The sequence below is a fragment of the Aptenodytes patagonicus genome, chromosome 2, assembly GCF_965638725.1.
Source record: "Aptenodytes patagonicus chromosome 2, bAptPat1.pri.cur, whole genome shotgun sequence".
NCBI lineage: Eukaryota > Metazoa > Chordata > Aves > Sphenisciformes > Spheniscidae > Aptenodytes > Aptenodytes patagonicus.
The window spans coordinates 55551330-55578670 of record NC_134950.1 but is presented as its reverse complement, the minus strand read 5'-3'; the positions used below and the strand labels follow the sequence as shown (position 1 = coordinate 55578670).

General features: G+C 39.3%; 1 protein-coding gene across 6 annotated transcripts in view; it reads left to right on the top strand.

Moving 5' to 3' along the window:
* Nucleotides 1–27341, top strand: part of DLGAP1 (DLG associated protein 1) — a 435141-nt gene that overhangs the window by 99899 nt on the left and 307901 nt on the right. Inside the window, exon 1 of one of the 6 annotated variants that reach the window (XM_076329907.1) lies at nucleotides 3902–3922. The exons of the other annotated variants lie outside the window; for them this stretch is intronic. The gene's annotated coding sequence lies outside the window, so the exon portion shown is untranslated. Of the gene's footprint in view, nucleotides 1–3901; nucleotides 3923–27341 lie in introns of those variants that run through there. 6 annotated transcript variants of the gene reach the window in all.

Here is a 27341-nt window from a genome sequence, read left to right as displayed (position 1 = left end):
GTTGCTATGGGATTGTCTCTGTTAAAGGTACTTAATAAACTATCCTAGGTTTATTTTACACACTGTTCTTGCATTCAGCATCTTTTGTGTAATTCCTAAATTAATTCACCCCAGCTTCCTCAGTCACCTACATTAATGAACCATAACGTATCTAGGTATTTGAGTATTGAAACTGAAGGGAATATAATGAGCTAATAGTAATTGAAAGGAGATTAACAGCTCTGTGTTATGTTCAGTAGTACTTAAGTAGACTTTTTTTCCCCTTTTTGTTCATTTATTCCTAGCAACCTCTCTTCTGAGACTGACCTCTGATGGAAGCTTTACCTTGTTTAACAAATGAGCGTCATCAAAGCAACTTTAATTATATAAGCTCTCTTCACAGGCAGCAAAATGAATTTGAACCTTGAGTGTTCTTTGGGAACAGAGCTCCGACTTTTTTGAAATACACTAAAGGTTTCTGGGAGAAAGGCATGCCTAACCATACTAAAAACATCGGGGTACAAAAAACTTAAAGGCTGGAAGGCAAACTGGAATTTTGTAGTTTCATTTCCACCAATCACACAGGAACTCTTGTGGACAGGTACGCTAAAAGGAAATCAGATTTGCCTCTGTTCTTCAAAATACATTGAAACTCATACTTCCACCCAAAATACGTCACTCAAAGAAAAATTATTTTCTAGTTAAATGTCTTTTGACCAGAAAATACTAACTCATTGGAAACATTGTGAGCAGTTCTATTCTCGATTTAATAAGTACCTAAATTTTCTTGACAAACCTTTATTTTGCCTTTAAGTCTATCTCTAGTATTTACTTAATTGGATGATGCAGTAGTTTTACGTACTTTATGAGGCATTACATGTATTTCAGAAATGAAGATGACTAAGTCAGAGCTGCAAACAATTTGTAGCCCATTTACAATGGCGGTGTATTATTAAAAATTCTGATAGTGTAATATAACAATAAAATTCTTACAATTTGAAATAAGTTTAAAAATATTTGGACAGTTTACAATAAAAAAAGCTGAGTAGTCTTGGAGGGCTGACCTGGATACTTTACAGTAGCTGAGGTCTTAAGTTTGATGAGCTTGTCGTCTTAAAAAGTTTACGTCCTGGATTTTTAACATATTCATGAATGGAGCAACTATGGACAATACTTGGTAAATTGCCCCTACTATTAAAAACATCTTCCTTTTATTTGAAAGCTGAATTTGTCTGATCTTGGCTGCTAATGACTCCTATTACTAAATTTCTGCTGTTCTGTGGCACCATAAACTGTGACCAGTTTATCCCTTAACTTTTTTTCTGGGTGAGCTTTTGGTATCAAGCATGGTTGTTGATCGTTTGCTCATTCTTAGGATTCTTTGCTTCTTCCGGATTTCAGTATCTCTATGCAGCTTTGCAACAGTAAATTGGGAAGGGAGTTTGGGGGAGGAAAGAGGACAGTTCCCTGGAATGCAATAGAATTATGAAAATCACATGGGGAAAAAAGGTGTTCTTTGTGCCATGTAAGAATATGAATTGTAATCCTTATAAATAATTCTGTCCTCTATGTAATGCATGATGATGGAAAATAATTTTCATTTTTTCTAATGACTAGATATTTTACTCTTCAGAGGAAATACGAACATCAAAAGTGGCTATTATCATCTTTTCACATCAGCGGATAGTATTTTGGTCACAAACTAATATACTGTGGATGCCTTGAACTATGCAAATTAGGCTGAATACTTTGTTATTGGTGTTTGTGAGGTAGTTGAAAATTGTATTCTATGAATCACATTTTCTGGTAGTTCATAAAAACATTAGTTAAATACAAAATGCATAATGTATAGTGCACATATATAATTTCCAAGGGTTTATTATGTGACATACAAATTTCTTAATTTTAAGAATTTAAACTACGCGATTTTCTACTCCACTGGATTCTGCAGTGGTATTGCTTAGGGTCTGATTCCAAAAAAAGCACTTTTACTGACCTACTAGCATACATTTTAAGTATAATGTGTTTAAATTTACACATTGTAAAGTACTTTGATTAACTGTGGTCTTTCCTTTCAAAAAAAAAGAAAAACTTAAGAAACCAATGTATTTTTTCATTACTTCAAGAGTTATTTGGATTTTTTTGGCAATATTAACATTGTGGAAAAGGAAAAAAAATCTTAACTGGACTAAAATAATATATAATCTAAGAAATTCTTTAATTATTGATTGACTTTTCTTCAACTACCTTTATGTTTAAAGGATAAATGTCAGAAACAAGCATTGTCTTTTCTACTGAAGAGTTATGTAACTTGCATCTTTTCATCCAACCATATCATTTGCATTGTGGTGGTTTATATTAGAAATATTGATAGTCTTAGCTGTAGCTGTGTAATTCCAAGTGTAACTACAGTTAAGTAAAAAAGAGAGGCAGTATTAGTCTGGACAGGTAAGGAAGCTGAAAATCTGGACTTGTGGATCAAATTGTGAACATGAAATATGCTTCTTTTCAGTGTTAAAGTCTGATAAAACTAAGCCCCAAAGGATTTGAAGTTCTCTCTGACCACATGAGACTTGTCAGCTTGTCCTCAGGTTGGCTGCTGTAAGTTTTCTGTAGATATGAAAAGAAACAAAAAAAAAAAAAAAAGGAAAATTAGTGTACCTTTAGTAAGCATTTGCAATATGATTTTGCTGGTAGTCAATGAGAAATCTGTTTCATTTGTGAAATTAATTGTATAGTAAACATGTACATTGCCTTTATATTCTTCTATTGCTCTCTATGTTCTGCTAAAAGGAGTAGGATATTTTTTGTTTCATCTTTGTTGTTAGCTCTATTTTTAACACAGCATCACCTGAGACCTTTAGCATATTCTTACTGGACAAAACCTTTTAAACTATTTTTTACTGTTTTGTGGCTTAATTCATGTCTGGATTAGCCACAAGTGAGGTTGCTAGATTTAGTGTACCAGAATTTGCAGTTCCGTTTTGACATTGACTCCCTTTTCAGTGGTCTTACTCACCCCATCAGTGCTGAATATTTCAGTTGCAACCTGGCATCCCCAAGAAAATAGGGACTGTGTAATGAGTGTTTCCACTGCGGCCCGCTTCGCTGCCTGTAGCATTGTCTTTGAGCAAGGAATGCCGTAGGAAGGCACTGAACATAAGTAACGAGATACAGAGAACGTGTAAAATTGAAGTCTAGACTACCTGTACTACCTCTGTATTTTTGGGAGTCTTCTTCAGATTTATTCCTGTATGCCACTAGAATACCATCTCAAGAGTCTGAAGCTGAGTTTTGGAATTAATATTAATTATGATTAGGGTGCCTCAGATCTTTCTTGACAATGTGCATACTTGTTACTCCTCCTCTATACGTTAGAGTGCCTTACTGCTCTGTCATATTGCACAGTTCTAGAAAACTGAACTGCATTTGAGCATCTGTTGGAGTTAATCTCAGATTATTTCTACACATTTTCCTAGCTTTAAACGTATTTTAATACAATATTCACTAGAAATGAGCAGTGCTAAACAAATGAATCTCACAGAAGAAAAAAATGCCCAAAGAAAAACGTAGAAAGAGAAAGTATAAAATCCCCAGATTGATCATGACAGCGTAAATCGATCCTACAGAATTATTATGGGCAGTTCTTACTTATCATGTCTAACAAAATTACGGTCTTTTTCTGAGCTTATGCAGATGCATATCATGCACTCAGCCTGTTCTTAACAGTAAACAGTGATAGGCTTGAGTGACGACTGAGTTCCTTTTTGTACTTTCAGGAATAACAGGGTGCAAAATAGCTGTATGAAATGGGAAATTTGGGCAATTTGTCATTAAAGAGAAGACCACTGCTGCATTGAAGTCATTGTCTACATTGGCCAGAAATAATTCCATATTTCTTGTTTAACTGAGTCTGTAGAAGAGCAGTTTAAAGACCCAAATCGTAAGTATTTTTTTAGTTGTACAGTTCTGCCAAACTTCCTGTAAAGCTGGCGGTTTCTAAATAAGCTTCATCTAAATTAAACATATGGTGAAATCTTCCTGTCTAAACTATAGGGGAATTTGGAGAAATAGAAAGTCATTAGGACAAAACCTCCGTCTCTCTTCCTCCCCAAATTTGTTCATGTATCAAAGATACGCAACACCTGCCTTAATGTTTGTGCAAAACTGTATGCTTCTCTGCTATTGAAATCTTCATGCTGGTTCATGGACATCTTTCTGACACACAGATAATGTGAGGCTCTATGGAAATTAGAATAATACTATATACAAAGAATGTTCCAGATCAGCCTTTTTTTTAAACATTAAAGTTTTGAGTAGACAGCATGATGACAAATATGAGCCAGTTTAGTGACTCTGTGACTCTGAGCTGCTGAACGTCAGCCAAATCCCATGCGACACCTTAGAGGAGCACGAGGGCTTCTCTGCACTCTGCCTGTGGGCATGTGGTCATTTGGCACAATACACAAGTTCCCAGAAGTGATCCTCCAGCCCCAGGAGCACAGGAGGGAGGAGAACAGGGGCTGTTTCATTGTCCCTGTTTTATGTTGGGCTTTTTTCTCCTGGCCAGAGTAAATCCTAATTATTGGATAATTGAATTCAAGGGGGTTTTGCTGCTGGAGTGGCACAGAGCAGCCTCAGTGGTCCCAAGAAGGCACTGTCTATAGGCTGTTATGCAAGAGGAGGAGTTGTACAATACTTTCTCCATTAATGAACCAGAACAACCTAGGCCACTCTTAACTTCCTGAGCGAATGTCTCCCGAGTATTAACAGTTCCCATTTATCTGCTAATGGATAAATCAAGTTATGCAGAAACATGAGTATCACAGAACCCCACAGCATGCCCCCGTGGTACATGCATATCCTCTTGCACGGTGTCATTTGCATACTTTACACTATTGCTTTTTATCAGGTCTTATGGGAAGATGAAATAAAAATATAGGATGCCTTTTTTTAGCATAATGTATATACGTAAAAGAATTAAATTTGAGCAGGTTTTCACAAAGGAAATAACTTTGACAGCCATTTCTCTTATTTTATGAATTCTCTGGCCTTAATAAAACAAAGCTGACTTCATAGTCGATGATTTCTAAGTGCTGAGTGTGAAGTCAACACGAGCTTCATCAGTAGCTGATGTTCTTGTTAGGTGCCATTCATACTTGATTGCAAGTATCACAAGTAAAAATCCAATAATTTATCATTCTGAGTCTAATCCATTGATTTTTTTTTCCTTGATAAAAATAGTTCTGAGACAAAATTCTACTGTAAAGAAATCAGCTTTGTTATGGCACAAAAATTTTGATTTAATGTGAGGATAAAGCTGCACAGCAATTTGGGAGAATGTGTTTCTTTACCTTTTCCACCTTTATTACCTTGGTGAGTGATATCAAGCATAGCTGAGAGTTCAAATAAAATCAAAGCTTTCTAGACTTATTCTTGCAGGTGCCTTTTCCATTTCCTGGCAAATCTCTTACTCATCTCAGTTTCCAAATGGCACCCGAAGCTGGTACCGCTGCAGATTCCACAGAGCAGCTCCCGTGAGGAACAAAGGGCTTGCTCTTCTGCTTCAGCTGAGTGCATCCCTGAACACTAATGCTTCAAACTTTAAGAAAGCTCTCTTTTATGATTGACTATACAGCGTTATGTAATCTGCATTAGATAGGTTTTAGTCTTCTCACTGCTGCTGTATTCAGTGTGCATTATTCTCACCCCAGAAGAGCACTCCTATCTTCATTTTCTTTGCCAGTATTTCCAGCTTGATGGTTGTGATTTTGATTACAGTTTATACCTCATTTAACCTGACTGTCCTGAATACCTTCCAGCAAGCAATGGCTTATTTTTTACGATATTTTCTTCCTTAATCACGATGTCACTCTTTGCTAGACAGAATTGTCTTTCAGATTTATATTTTCAGTCTTAGACTTTCATCTGTAAGGTCTGAAGATAGACTAGACTAGACTACAATAGAATAGAACAGAACAGAACAGACTAGGCTATTTTAGTTGGAAGGGACCTACAACGATCATATAGTCCAACTGCCTGACCACCTCAGGGCTGACCAAAAGTTAAAGCCTGTTATTAAGGGCATTGTCCAAATGCCTCTTAAACACTGACGGGCTTGGGACATCGACCACCTCTCTAGGAAGCCTGTTCCAGGGTTTGACCACCCTCTCGGTAAAGAAATGCCTCCTAATGTCCAGTCTAAACCTCCCCTGGCGCAGCTTTGAACCATTCCCATGCGTCCTGTCACTGGATCCCAGGGAGAAGAGGAAATGTAACACCCCTCCTTTCTATCATAAGTTTGTGATACTCTATACCAGTACACCAGTGGATCTTTCATTTTAAGTATAAAACTTTACTTTGCCTGTTTTCTGTTTATAAACTTTTAATTTAAGGAGTTAGGGGAGGAGGCGTGCGAGGAGGAGTGACTGTGGGTGTTGGAGGAGGGAAAGAAAAGGAGTTGAAGGAAGTAAGTCGTGAATAAGATGTTTGGAATGAATAAGTGTGTTTTAGCAGAGTGCAGATATTTCTAGAAAGACGTCATTGCTGCCAACATTTGTTGGTAATCTGAAGGTAAGAATAGCCACATGGTGGCCTCAGCTGGGAAGGATCAGTGCATGAACTTTATCTTCAGAGCGAGGTGATGTTCTTCAAGCAGTGGCTAGCATCTGAGCCAAGGACAGATTTTTGCAGCTCGTGTCAAAGGAAATCTGTTTTATGTCTCTGTTTTATGAGAAGCACTAGTTTGTAATAATATTTATCATCATTTTGGCAACTGCTTGGTGGTAATTCTATCAGCTTGCTTGTTTTGGGAAGCCCAGCTCAGTGAAGTAATAAATAAAATGGACAGTGCTGTGACACAGGTTAGCAGGATAATAGGAAGGTGTCTCTTTGAATTCCTTTCATATTGACAGTGCTTCATTTCCAATCTTGTGCAAGTAATGAGAAAAAATTAGTAATGGCAGTCATTTTTCATAATGGAATGGAGCTTGTAAGTGTATTAGAGAACCATAGGTGCTTGTATTCCTGCCAGGACAGGGTCCGTACTTTGTCACCCAGTCACACTTAGCTCTTCGTTTTTCTTTTCCAGGGGTATTTGGGTTACTGTTACAGGATTTTGAAAATAGAGGGGGAATTACTTTGCAATGGCTAGTTGATTGCAGTGAAGAGGGAATAATGGTTCTTAATTGCTAAACAGAAAACTTCCGTTTGGATGAAGAGCATGAACTTGAAGTAATCTGCTTGTATTTAGAGCAATAGAGTAACAGTACAAATTATTAGATAGAAAAGTGTAAAAATCAAATATTTTCTAATATTCTTTAATTCTCTGAGGCAGCAGAATAAGTAATTTCTAGCACTTTCTAAGGAATCGGGGAATAATTTACCCTTTTAAAAACATCACAGACTGTCTTCTTATTTGCAGTAGGTTTTAAACTCATCTGATTTAAAGGTAGTGCCACTGTTATAGGTTAGTGGTGTGCTACATCGCTTTAAACTGTACAAGCCTTCTTAACAGTGTCAGAGACCACATATTTATGTTGTACGTGCAAGCAGGAGCTGTCCTGCCTGATCGGGACTGCAAGTGAGTTCATCTCTCTTCAGTGCATTTTGCTTCGAAGAATTCCATAAAACAATGCCAAAACAAAGAAACTTTGTATTGACTGATACACAGGTTGGTAGCAGGACTGTCCGTCAGCAGAGCTTAACTCTCATGTCCTCAATACAGAATGATACGAAGAAATGAATTTAGGTAGTTCATAGGCCTCCTCCTGATCATTTATCTGTCTGTAACTAGAATTTACTCCTTACAGTCATATTGTAGCAAGAACTTATGCTGCCAAGTTTTCACAGATAAAAAGGAAGCTACATAAAATGCAAATACTGACATGCCCAACTGCAGTAAACATTTGGTCTGTGTTACTATTCCACATGTGAATAAAATGGGTGAATAGTACTGGGGTAAAATTCACCCTGCCTCCCAGTGCAGTGCAGTGACAGAAAGCATACCTAATATTTCCTCTAAAATGAAATATGCTGCGTAGGGTGTTTCACTGGAATATGATTTAGCATCCATATTATGTTTTTAGAATCCGTATTTCTTAAATGTCTGTGTGATTTAACATATTTTTTCATTTAAGAAGAGATAAGAAACCCCCACAATTTGCAATTGAAAGAATATATACAGCAAAGCTAATAAAAGCAAAACCAAACAAGTAATGTGAACATAGACACTAGAGTAGCCAGCTTTACACCTGTCTCCTCACTATCCACCCGTTAAGTCCTTGTACAGAAGCATTCAGCATGCAGTGCTCACTTACTCATCCACAGCAGAGAGGTGATCTGGAAGGGATGTGAATGGCTTCACGCTTGCCCGTGTACTCACCAGTGCAGCAGAGCTAGCGAGGCTGGAGACTGTTTTCCTGCAGCTGTCAGCAGCAAATTTCTATCTTCCTTGTGCACAAAGGAATTGTGGCTTATTTCTGAGAGTTGAAGCAATGCTGTTGTCCCTTGCTAATACAGTCTGGTGTGGAGCAGCCAGCAGGGGAATATGAGAAATAAGTGTTGGGACACGTACATCAGAACTGACAAGAACAGTTTTAGTGAGACTAGAGTGATGGACACTCGAGAAATGTGCGAGTTGTATTGATAATGTGACTTATTCACATTTCATCCATTAACACATATTTAGATGTTCCATTTTTGAAGTAAAAGTCTCACATCTTACGTAAACGTGCTAGTGGATTTCAAGAACCTGTCAGAAAGGTTCCCAGTTCTGCCTTTCTGTATCTAGCCAAATCTGCCTTGATAAATCCAAACAACCTGGTATGTTTTCAGCATGCCCTGCCAGAAAGGCAAACAAACCCAGGACAGAAGAAAATAAGGTGATTTCATCCTGTTAATAGGATATGACAGCACACTAAGGCATGGACTTAACATGGCTCAGTGAAACAGAGGATAGGCTCACTCATGGTACCACTTTTGTTTGTTAGCAGGCTTTCACAGGGTGTGAGACTGGACTAGGTGATTAGTATGATCTCCTCTCTCTGTATGTTGTTAAGCTTGACGTAGATAACTTTCCCTTTGGCCAAATGACTTTAGTCAGACAAAATAATTTCCTTCCCTCAGAGACTAAACTTGGGGTTTAGAGAAGAGGAAAGATCAAAGTATCTTCAGTGTGCAAAGCCACTGTGACAGTAAGGAATTAATTAGATAAGAGAAGCCTAGATGGTCTAGCAGGCAGTTGAGGTCCTGTGCTGCAGAAGATGGCTGAGGAAGTACTAAGAAACCCGAGAAAGCAGGAATGCATCTCTGCTGTTTTATGCTCACTGAGGAGCTGACCAGAGATTAGATGATGAGATAAAACCACAGAAGTTGGCTTGACAGCGTTGCACAAATGTGAGCTGAGACTGGGCTGGCAGACTATCTGGTTCCTAGGTGGGGGTTCTCCCCTTTGGTAATTGTATTTTCGTTTCTTATTACAAGACGTGATACCTTGAAGGAAGAACCTGGGTGACTACACCTGTGTATTTTATGTGCTGAGACATTTTATAGTGTTCTGAAAGGAATTCAGGCATGAAGCGGTTTGGTTTTGGTTGAGGGTTTTTTTAAGTCTTAAAAAATCAGATATTTCAAAAGATGTGTGTAGGTATAGGAAACAAGTGAATGAAGATAATGCAGAGAATAAAAGAGTTCTTATTTTAACCAACGATTATGTTTTAACAATTTTCGGTTTTTACAGTCTTTGAATATAAAGTAAGCATAGACAAAGACAAATGACTGTACAATGACAATCAAAGTATGTTGTGACTTGGAGTGTGGAAGTATCTTTGTGTTGTACATCTTTTTATTATGTTTATAAATATGCATGCACCTATTCTGATGCATAGAACTGGAGACTCAACTTTTAAATTCACTGTTCTTAATGTCTCCTATTTAGCAGGCTGGTAAGTAGTAAAGACAAAGTTTTAGCTCAATGGCAAATGATGAGGAGTTGAGTAAGAACATGCTTATATAAGGTAGGCTAAAATTTGTATCTAAGCAGTGTGAAATACATACAAATTAGCTGAATGTTAGTGCTCAAATGGTCACGTAATTCATTTGTGGTTACAGAGGTACCCTGACTATAAATACCCTGGCTATAAATGCAGTCCATATTTAAAAGGTGTTGTTGGAGGACACTTGTAGTTATTAAAAATATGCTGTAGAAGGGCTAACATTTATCTTACTGATGGTTCTCATTCTTAAATTTCTTTTGAAATGAGTGAAGTAGTTCTGTAAAGATTCAGATTTTTAAAAGTCAGTAGAATAATAAATGTTATAGGATCCCTTTCTTTCTTCCTTCTTCAGGAAACTAAAACAAAGAACATACCTGTTTCCCCTCAAACTCTTTGATTACTTTCACCCCAGAACAAAGCTTGTGCTCCATAGCGTAAGGACTTTCTGCAGAAGCATTGAGGTAACCCTTAATTTTCAGATAGTAGGAAAGTCAGTAACATTCCTGGTGGCCATAAAAATTAAATCTTTTTAAATGGCTTACATAACTTGCTGCGAGCGCAGAAATGGCTTGGCATACATGTTTAATGGTTTCACCTGTGGTGATGCTTGAGGGCAACCTCCAAGCCTTAATGCTGAACTCTAATTAGCGTAGACAAGATCACAGCACTGGATTTCAAGGGAATGCAAGATAACCTGCAGACAAATTACCACTGAAGTAACATGACAGGTCTTGACAGTATGTTCAAATCATTTACAGAAAAAAATACATCCACCGACTCTAACGTTTTCTAATAATTTGGCTACCAAAATATTTTGCACCCAATAGGTAGCTAGACTTCTGGGTAAGTACAGAAGTGGCACTGTAGCTGGAGGGTTTGTGGTAATTCCATAAGCAGCATAGTGTCTCTGTAAAGGAGAGATAAACAGCTAGTAATCCTCATAATTCCCCACTGATAGCCTATCCATCTCTGCTATAAATTAGAAAGCCCAGAGATTAGGAAGGCTAGGCAGGGTGTAGCTCACAGCATTAATCACAGTATTAGGACAGCAGTGTGCTCGAATTCTGTGTCCAAAGGGCTGGTATTTCTGTCTAGGTTAAAGTGACATAATGTAGTTTGGAATGCATATTGATCAAACTGCCAACCCAATGCAGAGATGGTTTTACAGAAGACACTGTTATACACTTCTTAAAACTAAGCTATCAATCAACTGCAGAGTAATGCATTAATTTTCACTATGAGGGTTGTAGCCATGATTTTGTAAGCTCTTCAAGTTTCCAAATTAAGATTTTTTTTTTAATATGTGTTTAGCATTATTTAGATGGAATTAAGGTCAGTTTGTCCTCAAACCTCTTGGTACTGGGAGGAGATTGTGCAAATACTTCTGATCTTTTGGAATCTGCATGTGGCCATACAAACTGCACTGGTAACGTAGTCATTGTCTGTGTGCAAATTCCTATATAAATGTAAAATGCGAATGCGAACCTTTAAAAATTAGAAGTTATTAGTTATTAGTTCTCAGAAGCATATGGTTGAACTAAATACATTTCATCGGAAATTTTCTTGATGATAACATTTCATTGTGGTGGTAGTCAGATGGCGAATGAAGAACTGTGGTTGGCCTCCATAATAGTATGGCATATATTCCAAATCCTATACAACATTTGATTTAAAATACTTAATTCCAAAAGTGGATATTTTAGTCCTCTGCTTTTTATCAGAAACATTTTATGTGTCAGATCTCTGCTGCCTCATTTCGAAGTCCTTTTGAATACCTTCACAATAATTGTACTCTGGGAATGTAGTCGATGTGTGTATTATTGTCACTTCAGTCTTTTGAGTGGATCTAGTTCAATAAACTGTTGCTTGAGGAACAGTTTTGAGGAAGAGTAAGTCTTCTAAAATTGACAGTGCGTCAATAAACTTTTTATTCGTGCATGCAAGGTAGCAGTGTACAAGGCTTTTGAGATAGTGAAAGTGTTTCCATCATCTTGTATGTTCTTGCTTTGGAGTGACGATAAGGTTTCTGGTTTTGCAGTCATGAGAAAGGCTAAATAGGAATTTCTAGGGAAAGGAGCTCACTAACAATATGAAAAACATCTGCTCAGCAAAGTGAGAAAAACACTTTTAACACATGTTCATAAGGAAAAAAAGAACAATATATCTGGAAGGGCCAGAATTGTAGGGAAAACAGAAGATTTTGTTTAAGTGTTTGTAGTATTGTGAAAGGATATGAATTGACATCTGACTGTTAAAAACTAATAGGAGACTAAGAACAGGCATTGGCAAAAGAAGCAGCATTTTGTCATCAGCACAGAGTAATTTAGACTCAGCAGATACTGTAGCAAAGTTGAAGATTCACATAACTGCAAATAAATGTCTGTAAGATGACAGCATTAGACAGAAGACAGTCCCAGAGAGAGGTTCATGAAAAAGCAGTTAGAGCAAATACACCCTATAGCGTAAATGTAAAGTTCACAATTGGAAACTGAAAGATGAAGCAAAACACCAAGCCACGAAGTGCAGAAACTTTCAGCAAAAGGTAAGAGATGTATGTAAGACATCAGTGGAAAGATGTTTTGCAACACAGACAGATCCAAAAGGGAACGTTAGCACCGGGTGACAGCAAAGAAATACATCTTCAACAGCATACAGAATGTCTTTGTATGCAGCTAGCTTCTGAAACATTTTCACAAAACTTAAAATGTCAGCATGTTAGTAATAACGGTCTGATCTACCCTTCCACCGGACAGATGTTTGAGAAGAGCAGTGGAGATTTTCAGGCAGCTTTTTTAATTGCATTAGTGGACTCTTCTACAGTGTATCAGTCACCATGGTTTGCGTCTGGACTAAACCAGTAGAGTTTCTGGTGGGAAGGTGAATAAGGACTCCTGCATTTGTAGTAGTTGTTAAGCCTGAACAGAGAGGGCTACCCAACTGAACGTGAAAGAAACTAAACCAAAGGTTGGTGTTGATACTTTGAACTGTTGGAAAAACTGTCAGAAACCATTAGGTAACAATCGAAATTCTATAAATACTTTTAGAAAGTGGTGTGCTTCAATCTTTATTATTTTCCAGGAAACCCAGAAGAAAGTTGTGTGCCTGATGGTGTGGTATCAGGAAGTAAAATTCTCACCTCCTTTACTTCCTCAGGGAAACTCAACAGGGGTGAGAATACACTTTGGAAAGCTGTTCATATCCCTCTTTCCCTTCCAAAGTACTTTTAGGAAGAAAAACATGTAGTGTCACGTATGGCCATTTCAGTACAGATAAGTGAACATGGTATTTAGACCTATGGATCTGAGGCATAAGAATTATATTCCAGTTGTATTTGTGATCTGTGACAATACTGGAATGCATGTTTAAATGATTTGTAGGTCCATTATGTTCCAAATTATTCAGCATTGCGTAGTCAAAGCAATGCTGCCGTTGGTTCCATGGTGTCCTCAGTTCTGAGCACTTTGACAAATTATACTAAAAGTCTTGTTCAAGACACCCTTGAGATGAGAAACACTGATGTAGTGACCACCTATGGAAAGTTTGGTTGATTATACTTGCTCTAATTTGATACCACATAGGAATTCTGTAGTTAGAAAGAATGAAGGTTTTTTGGGGAGAGTATTCGGTGGTTTTAACCATTAAACAGTCCTTTTCTTTCTGTAATCTCTTGCCCTGTTCACTCTGCATTTTTCCAGGTTCAGCATAAAATAGGGAAAGGGTACTGTAGACATCATGCTCTTTGCCTGTGCAGTTATGTTTCATTGACTAGGCAGCCATAGACTGTCCTGAACAAGACAGGGTCATTGGGAAAACATGTGTTGTCATGTAGTTGTAAAGAGTATTATAATGATCAACAGAGGGCACAGTAAGCTTACAGAAGCAACAGTACGGTGTCCCGTACCTTTTCAGACCTTGTTTTACTAACCTCTCTGAAGTTATTTTAGGGAGTTCTAATAATTCATTAGTCTCAGTAAGCTCTGTGTTTGCTTTTGATTTATTTCTGATCCCTAAATTTGGGCACTTTATTGCAGTGTAGCAGTGATGGATATATACATTGCTTTTTTGTTCATGACAATATTGCCAGCTTACTTGCATGTTAAAGGTGCCTGCTTGAGGAACTAGTTGGCAGTGATTCAGAGATCTTTGTCTTGCTATTTTCTACCAAAAATATATCTTAGTATCTGAAGCTAAATCAATTGTCTCTTTTGATTAGCCCTAAGTAGGAGAAAAAGGAGAGACTAGCTGATGAAACTTTCTGGAGTAGAGTTACAAACACTGACTGAGCAGATGCTTACACTGTCATGACTGGAAACAGAACTGGTGAGACATGACTCCTTTTATGCAATTTGGTGCCTGAGCTAGCAAGTCCTGCCAAGACAGCCATGCTGCTTCCAGAGACTTCAACCATTGCATGTACAGTGGCACTGAGCTGTGCCGCGTGGATCTGTGGCTCAGGTTACAGATAATTGCCCCATTGTCTGATACGGGCACACCTTCAGTTCTAGCTATAAATATCAACTTAATTTTCTGATAGCAGTGGTTAAGTTGAATAATTTTTGGTGAGCTTAAGACCTGTTGAGGATATCCAAATGTGGATACCAGTCTTGTAAACCTAGGAATGAAGATTCTTGTGTTAGTTCAAATGGAGATACAAACTTTTCATAAACTTTAAATACGATAAAGGCTGTGTGATCTTTTATTTAACTGACCCTTTGAAAGCACAGCTGGAGAACACAGAGTTGACATGTACATTTACACCAAGCTGGAATACTATACCAGATACTTAGCTAGATAGTGGGGCTGAATTCTTCAGTGCAATATGGCTGTGGACCTCACTGTAACATAACTGCCGTCAAGGGAGAGGAGGGAGTGTCACTAGGTAAGTGGTTAGTATTCATATACCAGGTATAAATAAATTGAGCAAACAAGATGTTTTAGAACACGTCAAAATCTGCAAACATTCATTTATGTAAAGTTATATGCCAAACTGTAGTTGCTAAAATGATGTATATACATTGTGAAAGGTTATGTTACTTCTAAGGGGATATGATAGTGCTTCGAAGGCCTGCGAAACGCCTGTGAAAAGGAATTACATGTATTCCTAAGGGTAACTGCATTAAATCTGGTGCTCAAAGTCATTAAAATAGTGAAAATTCCTTCCTTCCTAATCAGTCTGCTTACTAACAGCTCTGCACATATAATGGCATTTATTTTCCAGGAGAACTAAGTCAAACAGTATAGGTCACATCCTGCTATTCATTCACATTAGATGATAATGGTAGTTTAAAAAGTGTTTCCAGTAACACTGTAGATATTTTTCAGGTTAACAGCTGGCAGTCTAAAACTTTTCTGCTTTGAGCCTCTTGCTTTGTTGTTACTTTCTATCAGAAAGTCCTCATGTCTGGACTGTGAAGAGACCCTATTGTGACTGGATAATTTTTATGCATAATTTTTGGACTCCTCTTTCTTGAAAGAGGTTGTCTTTTCTAAGTTGCTGAGTCAGGTGCTTTATTAGCAGAATCCCTTTCAGAAAGGCGAGGGGTCATTCCTGTACTTCTGAAGTTTGTTAGATTTTCTCTTCCTCTCCCAGTGTGTTGTCAGCATGTTGTCTTCCACCTTCTTCTTAAGCAGTTCTCATTCCTGTGATTACCTTGAGCCTCACACTGTTGAAATTCTATTGTATGTTGGTTTCATTTTGCCTACTATCCTGAAAATAAAAAAGTATTTTTGTCAGGTAGTAGCCCATAACATTTCCTGAAGGACAGTGTGGCTCTGCCTTGCAGAAGGGAAGCCAGCACATCCAGTTTGCATCTTGGACAACTCAGAACTCCACCCAATTTATCCCTTTACAATCAGCATATGGAAAAGCAGGAAAACTGAGGTATATACACATTGGCCTCTTGTCCAGAGTGGGAAAGCAATGATTTCACTGAAGTGTTTAGTCTCTTCTCATTTCAATTCCTGTCAGCTGTTTGCCATATTGAATTTTACACAATAAAATGGATTGTTTTCAGGTACTGGAAAACTCTTCTTATAGTTGAAAGTATTTTGACGCAGAAAAAAAGAAGGGAAATGAGCATTTGAATAACACTTGGTGGTATTTTGGTTTAATTTGGGGAATGTCTAATATTGCACACATTAAAAAACCTTGAGACTGATTTCAGCTGGGACTTCATATGTGACATTATGATATCGGGGTGGGGGGAATCTTTGTCTTTGCTTCCTGGAAAAGCATCATGTTTTCTCTACTTCAGACCTTCATTTAGAGGTGAGAAATTGACACTATTACGTTGTCTATTATTTTGTAGATGCTAAATTCCTTACAAATGTACCATCTGCAAGTAGTAAGCGTCAAGGCGCTTGGAAAAAAGCAAAATGTAATAAAAAGTGGTCTGAAATGAAGAAGATGTGTCAAACAGAAAGGGTGCTTTAGGTTATAAATATTCTAATTTAGCTGTGTGTATTCTAAATTGTCGTTGTAGATCAGCTCAGAAAGGCTAATTTTTCATACTCTAAGACTTGGCAAATGTCAGCCAGTGCTGAATTCTCAGGACATAATTCTGCTCAGGATTGCGGATAGGTAGTTGCTGGAGAAGTTTGAAAACTGCACATACGAAGCCGGAAACAGAATCTGCCTTCAGTTGCAAGGTGTCACAGGAGATAGCATTGCACCTCAGGCAAGAAAATGTGACTGTTTAATGCTGGAGACAGATCTCATGCTTAAGCCCAGAATCTGAAGTATAACTGTTGTTTGTTTTTATTTTAGCAGGGAATAAGAGCAATAATCCCAACTAGCAGTCCAAAAATAACCAGATTGGAGGGTGGAAGGAAAAAGAAGGAAAAGGGAAGAGAAAAATGGAGAGGTAAATTGTTATTCTGTAGCCACGGTTCCCTTGCAAGGAGGAGCAGGGAGGCAGCATTTTATCAGGAGTATGTGGAAACACAGTGTTTCACTGGTGTATGGTGACTCTGCAAATGAGGAGCAGAGACGCCACTGCTGCGCCACAGCATTTGAAATGGTTAATGAGATACGCGGGAGAGAAAGGGGAGACACCATCTCCAGTTCTCTTCTGGAGATGTTAATATCTTGTGGTCAGTTGTCTCATAAATATCATTAAATACCTCCTGAATATTGAACTATTACTGTTTCTAGTAATTCACTATAATGTTATCTCTCCACATTTCTTTGGTAACTCCTGGTCTCACATAAATAGTTCTAGTTTAGGTGGTTCAAGCATCAGGAAAGACTGATTCTTTGCAACGAAAGATGGTGGTGCAGCAGCAGATTCTTATTTGTCGCTCCTCTTTCCTTGTGGATGCTGTGGGATAATGGCACATTTAGGCCCTGATACGCTGATATTGTGCATTTTCTTCACAGTTGTGCAAATGATAAACCTCAGCCACAATGGAAGGAATGTTATGAGTCCTGAGGTGGATTCTCCCATTTTTTTCTGATTCGGAAGCGAGCTGTGATATGATATTATTTGGGGACTAGAAATGTGAAGGGAGAAAAGTAGAAAATATGAGACTCTAAAAGCGCTCTGAATCCACTCTTGACGTCTATTGCTTTTTTCCTCATGAAAATAAATTTGAATGTTTTCTTCCTGAACATTTTAAAAATTCAATATATTCTTCCTGGAAAGTACTTCTGCTAGGTATTACATAGGCTGCCTTTTTTAAGGTTTGAACCATAAATACAACACAGTGGGATATTTTAGAAGTAATGCATAATATTTCTTTATTTTACTTAAATTTTATAGCTTTGTTTTATATTATATGTTTGGAACTTGGACCCTTTCTTCTAAATTTTGTTTTAGTGATTGCAGTAAAAGTTCCTAGTTTCCTCTGGCCATTTTTCTCCCCTATGCTGTAAAAGAATAGATGGGAACGTGTAATGATATTCCTTCAAAGCTGAGTGGTCTGGAGAAGGCTGAAATAACCCAGACTCCACTCAAAAGACTGTAAATGCTGCCTCTTGTTTTATTGTAGAAGCAAATGCAGAGTCCTGTGTCTGGGCTGGGATACCCCCCTGCAACAGCACAGACTGGGAGGCCAACTGGGAGGCTAGAAAGCAGTTTTGTAGCTGCTGGAGGTATTCATGGGCAACAAGTTATGCGTGAGTCTGCAGCGTGCCCTTGCAGCAAAGACAGGCAATTGTGTCCCAGGCAACGTTAGCAAGTGTAACCAGCAGGTCCTTCCCCTCTATTTGGCACTTGTGAGACCACATTAGGAGAACTACGAGCAGTTTGGAGTTCCCCAGTAAAAGAAATACATTGACATGCTGAGTCAAATCAAGCAGAGAGCTACCAATATGGTCATGGGGCTGGGGTACCTCTGAGGTTATGCAAGATGAGGCTGAGATAACTGGGTTTGTTCAGCATTAAAAAGAGATGGCTGATGGAAGGTCTTACTGCTGTCTTCAGGTACCTGGGGCATACAGAGGAAACAGGGCCAGTCCCTTCTCAGAGGTGTGTAGTGAAAGGACCAGAAGCCACAGACAAAATGAAACACAGGAAATTCTGACTAAGTAGTAGGGGTGTGGGGAAATTACCATGGGTAAAATCACTGGAACAAATGTCCTGAGAGGCTGTGGGATCTCCATCCTTGGAGGTACGCAGAACTTGGCTGGACGTGCTTTGAGATGGGTGCTTGGACCATATGAGCTCTAGAGATTGCCACCAACTTACACGGTTTTGTGCACACCAGTGAAAGGACAAGAGGGAGATAAATTGGATTTCCAATGGAGCTATGTAGCATAGGAGGCATCTCCTTAGTTAGAATTGTATGAATGTTTGTGGGTTGGATTTTGTTGGGGTTTTTTGCTGAAACACTTCTGGCTCTTACTTCTGCCTTAACTTACTGGAGGACGTTTCTGTAGTTTCTCATTTTAAGATAAGTTTTGATTATTTGTACGTTTGTCAGATTTGCAATCTTAACAGTAAATATTCTTTCTCGTAATAACTCTAGCAACTGATAAGGACCTTAATGATCCAATGCCCCATTTCTTTGTAAGCTTTGATCATTGAAGGAGCTAACAAAATCAATTTCTGAATTATTCAGGTTTGGGTTTAACTTGGATACTGTCTGTAAATAGTAGAGATGATTTACGCTTATCTGTGTCTCAGTTTCTGCTTCAGGCTCTCAGCAATCTCCAGCAGATATGAAATGCATATGGAAGGCTACAGCAATATTTAAAAGGCTCTTTTCAGAACCGTGGTTTTAGAAGCTTGTTTTGCATGTAGTAATTTTAAGTTCTGGAGGACAAGGTAAAAAGCTACTGGTCTTCCAAACAGGTGAGACCCAGTGTAATCCAGTCTCTGATGGCATTACTTTGAAAGAAGAATGCAAAAAGTACATTTTGTGTAGCTGTATTTTAAATCACTCACTTGCTTTGAACCCATTTTCAAGATGTTATTTACTCTCTGGAGGCTGCTTTCATAGACCTTCTTGAGAGCTGAAGTTGCTCAGCAGTTTACCTGCTTTGAGCTGACACAGATTGGGCAGCCATCCAGCTAACAAAAAAATCTCCCAAGCAAGGATTTCCACATACCAGTGTGACTTATCTGACTCAGATGGTCTCTGTATTGCCACATGTCAGTCATCTGCACATGTGGGTTTTGCACTGTGTTTGGGCCTTGGCGTCTCTCCTGAGCTCAGTTAGGACTGTTCATTCCTCCTGTAGTAGTCCCCCAGTGTCCCTCTTTTCCCGGGATCAGAAGAGGGTGTGAGCTGCATGAGTTATTCTGATGGAGGCAGCTCATCCATTGATCCATTGAAACAGGAGCTGTACGGCCCTGCTATGCCCCATCAGATCAGACTTGGTCTGTATGTGCGCAGGTAAGATGCCAAGAAATACATCATCACTGCTGAACCAGCTTATCCCACTTGCAGCCTGTTCCCTTAGCAAGTGGTCCCTGGCAGGCAGGGCACCAGAAACAAATGACAGGGATTAGCCTAGCCGTGGCTGCCCTCCTCTCAGGGGGGCGAGTGCGGGAACCCGAGTGCACGTGTTGTGCAGTGCCCACGGACTGGATTTGGCGCAGTGTCTATGTCCACGCTTGCTAAACCCCAGGCTTCTTGGGACCACGATTGCAGCTGTGCGCATGGGTGGACTGGTGTGTGCAGAAGACGCAGTCACTTCACTGATGATGGCCTGGGTAGGCTTTTGGTGTAGCTGGCGTAACTGTGTGACGCAGCCTGGTCAGATGCTCAGGGCAGCAGTCAGGCACTGCACTCTACGCTGCTTCACTATTTTGTACACTTTGTACACTCCATTAAGTAGTAATGGAGAGCGCTTGTGGTCCTGCTCCTGTTCCCACTGAAGTCTGTCGATGGTGCTGGAAAAAGAGATAGCCCATTCACCATGTTAGTATAATTTGGATTATCCTGCGAGGGGAAGAAAGGGAATTGAAAAAGTGAACTGAAAGGAGGGAATGTCGTACAAAAATAAATTCTTCTTGTGTGATTTTGTAGTCAGTACCTCATTCTTTGTTGGATAAGTTGCTTGGATAAGTTGGAATTACGATTTTTAAATAGTACTTTAAAATCAAGCTAATATTAAGCTCATATATAATCAGTCCTTAAAAGTATGTTAACTAGTATTACACTCAGAGAAACACTAATAATTGCCAGCTTCCTGAAATGTATGTACCTTCTATGAACTACTCAGACTGCTGCAAAAGAATTGTGTCAGCAGTTTGGCCAGCTGACAAGGCATATGGCAAACTCTTTTATGATGCCTGTTATCTGTAACGATAGCTGTTTGTGTAGCTGTGCTATTCACTGAGTGAGAGTAGAACAGTAGTGCAGCCATTGCTACTAAGTGGAGCAAACTGCAAAAGGACAAAAAAAAATAAAATTTGAAGACCAACGTTCTAGAAATGTGAGAAAAAGAAAAACAGCACAGTCACCCAGGGGAGTTTCTATAGCAGCAGTAATCTGAAACACCCAGGCACGTTGCCAAGAGCTCCAGTAGGTTGTTAATCAAAACTTCCAAGTCTCCTGCCAATCCAAGGCTCTCTCAGCATCAGAAGGGAAAACTGTCACATAATGATGTGATACTTAACTTCCATAAAGAAATTTTTAATTTTTTTGGTGAGGAGTATTCTTGTCCTAAGCAGATTTTTTTCTTTTTCACCCTATAAAAATATCCTTCCCATTGAACTTTCAACTGAAGTAATGCATTTTTATACATTAATACATTTAATTTTTAATAAACATACAGGATACTTTCCGATACCCTAAAGAATATATTCTCTTTCATTGGCTGCAATTAGGTGTTCCAGTAGTAATATGCAAATCTTACAATTCTTCCTAGGAATGGGGTAAGGTAGTATTGAGAAGATTAAACAGGTGTCTGTGTAAAGCAGACACTTTAATTGCAATGTAAAATTTAAGTAAACTCTGTATAAGCGCTCCAGTTACCGATATAGTTAACAGTAATGTATGGCTTTGCTTCAGGCATTGAATTAACTGAAAAATAATGTCAGCCACTTCCTGTTTATAGGGGTAGTTGGTTTCTTAATATTATCACACAGTAGGCATTTTTTTCAGCTGATGCTGACAAATCCCATTATCTAGGAAATGTTTCTATTCCGTAATCTTAACAACGGTGAAGGCAGCAGTGATTTCAGTCTTTTCCATCTTAATTTTCTGGGTGATGGATTTTTCAGTTCACTCGGAGGAGGAGGAGAAGGCGGCAGGACATAAAAGGAAAGTGTGCTCTTTGGCATGGCTTTCCCTTCCTGCTGCTTGCCTGGCAAGCCCTCGGCAGTCCCGGTGAGGATGCCGGCGAGAGGCAGGAGGGAGGCCAGGAGGCGGCGGCAGTAACCGCCGGCCGTTCATACCAAGAGCGTTCCCCAGCACCTTGCTGTTTGCTCCACCCGTGGTGGGGTCAGCGTTAATTTACACTGTCTGGCACGTATTGAGGGGAAATTCACTGTTGAAGGAATGGCTGAGAGCACGCAGGGATGCCGGTGGCCTTGGAGAATGTTTTATAGGAGCTGTGCTGCCGTAGAAACTGAGAGACTATATGTAAGCATTGGCTTTCCATGTAAATAGCTATAGTTGCCTTTGGCCTGCCTAAATCTTGGGGGAGAGAGATTTATGGGGCACTGGAGAAGAGAATTTCCCTCCCCCATGACCCTATTTCCCAAAAATGCCAACAGGATTCTTTCAAGGGAACTGTTAAGAGTATTAATGAAACAGAGCATCCTGTGTTTTTTGTAGAATAACCCAAGTCAGTTGATTTGGTGAAAAGCTTTCACCAGTATAGTTTTCAGGCTGTCAAAATGGAGTAGAGGAATTTGACATGGAAGTACAATTCTGTGTAGTGCTTTATAGGTCTGAAATTTCACGTTATTATTTATCCCTTATATTTCTGCTTACCAGAATTGCAGATATTGGCAGTAGAGTTGTTAATACCATAAAGATCCCTGTGTGACATGATAAATCAGTCTGTTACAGGCCAGAAGGCACACTTAATGGCCTTAGGCAAAATTGATGCAAAGTAATAAACCTAAGAAGCTGGTATGTATAAACTGAAATACTTTCAATCCAATGGGGACACTCTTTAACTCAGTGGTAGTTTGGCTTTAGTTTAGTTTGTGACGTTTACACTGTAGCTATGTAAGAAGTATATGGCTTGTCTTGGTTCACTCACTAGTTTAGAGTGCTGAAAGAGCCTACATATTTTAATGCAAACACAGGATGAATAAAACCAAGGCTAACAACTTCAGATTTCCTTGAAAATGAAGCTTTACCCAAGGGTCGATAAATTAATTTCACTATTTTGCCTATCTGACAACTGTCCTGAAAGGCATGGCTACCCTTCGGTCAAACATGGGGTGGCTGTCGATGTAGGTAGGTGCAAGATGACATTAATCTAGTTAAGTAAAGTGACAGCTTTGAACATCATGAGTTTCAGTGCAGGCTGGAGACCCCAAGTAAATACTCAGAATAGTGAATAGTCTTGGGAAGCCTGTAGCAGAACGTGTTTGGCTATGAATGAGTGCAGTGCTCGTAGTAATTGCAAACAAGATTCATTTCCCCATTTGATTTGGACATTTTAGCTGTCTGAAAAATGGGCATCTAGTCTGAGCTACTGTCTGGGTGCCTCTTCTAGCCACTGGCAAAGTGGTGATACATTTTGTCTTAATGTGGCTAGATGAAATTACATGTGCTGAATATCCCACTTAGAGTATTACCAGCCTGAGTATGCTTTTATGTACTGCAGTCTGTCACAGGCCCCCCACAAGTGGTGTGTGGCTTCATGTCTTGAGCTCTTGCTTCAATAAAGATGATCAAAAGATCACTTTTTGAAAGAAGAGGGTAGAACTGAATTGCAGTTTGTGTTCAGGATAAACTGCAAATTGTAATTTTAAACCCAAATCCATCAGTCATTTATGTAACAGACAGTCTAAATCATGCTTGTGATACTGGCAGTCCACTTCTACAGACATAAATTGTTGATCTGCTTCCTGCAAGTATTTTGCCCTTTCTGAATTATAGCAAAATTATTTACTGTCTAGTTCTTTTTCAAATGCTTGTGTCATACAAGCTGGTTTGTTAAAAATGGTACAGGCAAAGACTTGCTGAAAGGGTTTGAAAGATAGAAACGCTGTACGAGAGTTCAGTCTCCTAGGTGATACTGGGTTGATCAATTTATGAAGACCACTTCTTCATGGTGGTCTTCTTCATTTCCGCTTCTTCATGGAAACAGAAAAAAATAATTTGTACAGAAGTCAGAAGTTTTTTGGATCTTTTTCAGTGGTGTTTTTCTAGAAATCCAATTACAAAATGATCGGGAAGCTGTTCTAAAATCTTACCCCGTAAAAGGATTCTTTCCTTTGCAGCAATGGATTTTTAGTGATGAAGGTGCTTCATATTGGACCTGTTTTAATAAAATGCAGTAGCCTCTGTGAACTTTAAATGTGACTTAAATTGCTGCTTCTTTTTTTTTTTGTCTTTTTAATCTGGCAGAAACTGATGGTTTGATTTTCAATTTTAAACAGCTGTTCCTTTTATGAGATGTGTAGTGAGTTACAAATGTAAATTTCATCTAGGAAAAGTACACAAATTTTCTACTGCAATTGGTCCCCTGGCATTCTGCCCCAGAATGGGGATAAACAAGGACATACAGGCTGAAGGAGGAACATACCTTTGCTAGCAAACGTGGTTTGGTTTTAATGTCACAATTATTGCAGACCCTTGAATGATCAGATTTGAAGGGCAATCTTATACTCACTGTGCCAGCATTAGGAAGGAGGAGTGTGGGAAGGGCTGGAACATCACTGGGCATCAGTCACTTCTCTCACAGGTGTTTCCAGCTCTTCCATGAGGACAGTAGAAACAGATATGTCACTGTAATCCTTGGCTATAGGAAAAACAGGTTTTGTTCTGAGACCCACATTTACAGTCATCACTGATTCATATCATTGTGTTACACATTTCAGCTGGGCTCCTATTCCCATAATTTGTACTAACAAGAAAATGAGTCTCTTCTCTGAATCGCATTTAATATACCATTTCTGTTTTTCACATTCAGCCCACATGATGCTATGTCTGAATAAAAGCAGATTGGCTTCCTTTTTTATTCAGACACTCTGGCTAACCCTTATATACATAAAAGAACTACATCAAAGTTACCACCCACTGAACATACACATTTTTTTCATGAATCGGGTCCAACTCCTGTTTAGACGAAGCTGTTCAAGGGACTGAGTAGCTTCTTCGCATGTTACGCAGATTCCTTCCCACTTTACAGATTCAGCAACAGCTATTGTTGGGAACTAAAGAAGCCATTTTCCTACCAATTCAAGTGAAATATTAGTCCTGCTCCATAATAAGCTTAGTGAGTACTGGATACTGAGGTAGTAAAGAACCACTAGAGATCTTGAGTGGAATATAAATAGATTACCTTTTATTGGGTCTCAATGAGAGGAAGCTGAGAAATACGCCAGCTGTTTAATTATTAACATTCAGTATAAATCAATAGTAAAATAGGCTTTGATGGTGATCTTCAAAAGTGTGTTAATCATTACTCCTCTCAGATAGAGAAAGTAAGCCTGAGCACTGTGGGTTTAGCCTGTATTTCTCTTAACTGTACTTGAAGGTTACCACTGTGATGTTGCACTGACATTAATAGCAATATTAAGATAGCACCAGTCATTTAAACATATTGACATTTGGGGCTTTATTGTTACCACATGGTACACCTGGGTAATTCCTGAAGCACAGATGACAGACTAATGAACAATATTCACTTAAATCCCATTGAAATTAATTAAATTGTATGGTAGGACTGTCTGTAGATTTTGGGCCCATGTGGTGCACGTGCACGGCACAGAGTGAAGTCAAACAAGTTTACAGTTCCGCTTCAGAGTGGTGTTCCCCTGCCACCTGGCAGGATGATGATGAGCACACGGGGTCTTAGGGGTTTCCAGGGATCCTGATTCCTTCACCGGTCCACTTTCACCATTTGAATTTGCACACTTGGTTTTGCATTTTATTTGATATTACAGAAAGATATGGTATGTAAGCCCTTGGAGAGTGTATTCCCTATTTGTATAAAAAAGGTATTCTAAGTGTAGTGGGGTTGGGAGGATGTGTGGTATGCAAAGCCGGGTGGGGCATGGGGAGAACAGTTTAATGCAGGAGCAAGTGACATTGAGAGAAAAGAATAACTTTATAGTAGAAAGTACAGAGTAAGGGTTGCCAGACTTTCTGGATCTTGAAGCCATGCTGCAATGTGTTCAAGAGCCACAGCTTCCTGATGGATTCCCTATAGCTATCCGAAATAGGATCCTCCACTATTCCTGCCTAAGTCCCACTCCTTCATTCCATATTTCTGCTTCTTCAACCAACTCCATGTCCTCCCACCTTCCGGCTGCTCTAACTCTGTATTGTCTGCCCTGCTTCTCATCCCTAGCGTACAAGCTGTACTCATACCAGGTTGCCAATGCTCCAGAACTGCCTTCACCTCTAAGCTCTCCTCTTATGACCTGCACAACTCCTTGCACGGCTCCTTTTCCCCAGCATGTCTATCAGCAAGAAGCTGGAGGCTTGGAAGATGGACTTAGGGCTGCAGCTAGAGCTATGCTTCAAATACCTGCAGTGTCTCTGCAGTCATAGCTAGTCTCTGGCTCTGAGATCTTGTGTGCTAGCCCAAGGTGCTCAGCCTGGTCTGTGGTCTGCCATGTAGGCTCCCAGGCTGGAGGGAGGCTGCGCTGTTTGTGCTGCGACCCTGCTATCAAAAGAGCTCTGGTGGAAAGGCGCTCCTTGCCAGCTGTGCCTCGGCACTGTGCTCCCCCGCTTCTCATGTTGCCTGATGTGCCTACAATTGGGTGATGGTCTGCCATGCGAATCCTGCTCCATATATGGAGTCTTTGGGGGAAAACAAGGCAGAGAAGGGACAAGGGGGGGCAGCAACCGCCGTCCGTGAACCACGTTGGCTAGTAATTCAGTTGGTGGCTGGATTTCCTTTCAGTGTCACCCAGTGACTTGGAAGTGGGCTCACTGCTGAAGTCATTAGGCCATCTGGTTTGCCTCGTGGGTCATGTAAAAACATTTATCACCCACTGGGTTTTCTGATACATTTTATTTTTTTTGATGATGATGCAACCTAAACTGAACCAGTATATGTAACTGTTCATATAGTCAATTATACTACCTTTGCAGCTCTGACAAATACTATTTAAGCTATAGCTTATGATGTTATTTCTTAATCCATCTCTTCCAAGGGGTTAGATAGGAAATATTTTCATGGGGTAGTTTGAGAATCTGATCCTCAAAAACTTTATTTTTAAGTTCATGTGCTTTATACCATATGTGCAATTTGCTTAGCAAGATTGCTTTTCCTTTAGTTATTTTCTGGCATATTGACACTGGTCATAGGAAGAGATTTTTTTTCTTTTGGTAAACAAACCTCTAACAGCCACACTAAAAATGTCAGAGTGCATTCTTTTCTTCCTTCCCTTACCTCCCCATACACATGCTTTGCTATTGCTATTGCAGTGCCTCCTTCAATTCAATAAATAAGTGGACCTCTTCCGCTGCTCATGCCAGCATGTATTGCTTGGTGTGGGGTTAATGGTAAACACTTACTGCTATTTTACTGCCTATTGCCAAGTCAATGTGAGCTTGTGCAGACTCTGTCTCTGCAGCTTCAGAATTTGAGCTCTATTGCCTGCTTTCAAATGTGCGTCTGCCTCTTGGAAGAACAAAGTACTTCTGCCAGGATGACAAGATTTCATACACTGAGCCATCCAGATCATCTTACCATAATCTCACAATAATAAATCTTCCAAAGAAACATTCTCCTCTAGAAGTCCTGCTAACGGACACGGTGTTTGCTAAGGAAAATAGTTT